Here is a 1,230-nt window from a genome sequence, read left to right on the forward strand (position 1 = left end):
AAGACCTGCTATTTTTCTGTGTATGCTTTCAAATTTTTCTTTGTGCTCATCCAATGTCTTCTTAATATTTTAATCTCTTTAGCTATCTCACTGAACTTATTATGGATATTTGTTTGAACATCTATGATTAGTTGTCTCAACTCCTTTTTGTCATCTGGAGGCTTATCTTGTTCCTTTAACTGGGCCACGTCTTCCTGTTTCTGGGGTGTGGATTGTATTTTTTGTTGAAGTCTTGGCATCTGGCTTACTAGAATATTTATTCTGGGTGTGGTTTCTCCTTTAGTTTAGGGCTTTCTTGCCCTTTTTCCCTTGTTGTTTGTGTAGTAGGAGCCAAGGATGTAGTTGGTGCTATAAGCTGTGGAGGCTTAAGCTGCCCTCAATTGCCCAGGGACTGATGACTTTTCTCCCAACTTTCTCTTTTGTCAGGGGTTGGGACAGAACCACAGCTTTATGTCATAATCCAAGTCATGTAGGCCTAGCCTGTAGTTGCCCAGAAAGACTGATGAAGCTTCAAGCCCCTTTCTCCCCTATCTGAGTGGGGATGCAGATGCAGGTGTGAGCAGCAATCGCTGGTGTGCGGGTCCAAAATGACTGTAGCTGCCCTGGCAGACTTCTTTTTTTTTTTATTGACTTTGTAATAATATTACATTAAAAAAATATATATATATGAGGTCCCATTCAACCCCACCACCCCCACCCCTCCCCCCCCAGCAACACTCATTCCCATCATCATGACACATCCATTGCATTTGGTTAGTACATCTTTGGGCACCTCTGCACCTCATGGTCAATAGTCCACATCATGGCCCATACTCTCCCCCATTCCATCCAGTGGGCCTTGTGAGGATTTACAATGTCCGGTGATTGCCCCTGAAGCACCATCCAGGGCAGCTCCATGTCCCAAAGACGCCTCCACCTCTCATCTCTTCCTGCCTTGCCCCATACCCATCAGCCACCATGTCCACTTTTCCCAATCCAATGCCACCTTTTCTATGTGGACATTGGATTGGTTGTGTCCATTGCACCTCTATGTCAAGAGGAGGCTCAGATTCCACATGGATGCTGGATGCAATCCTCCCACTTTCAGTTGTAATCACTCTAGGCTCCATGGTGTGGTGGTTGTCCTTCTTCAACTCCATCTTAGCTGAGTGTGGTGAGTCCAATGAATCAGATTGTAGGTGCTGGAGTCTGTTGAGGCTCAGGACCTGGCTATCACATTGTCAGTCCAGA

Source organism: Dasypus novemcinctus, chromosome 24, assembly GCF_030445035.2.
Source record: "Dasypus novemcinctus isolate mDasNov1 chromosome 24, mDasNov1.1.hap2, whole genome shotgun sequence".
In the NCBI taxonomy this organism is placed as follows: Eukaryota; Metazoa; Chordata; class Mammalia; order Cingulata; family Dasypodidae; genus Dasypus; species Dasypus novemcinctus.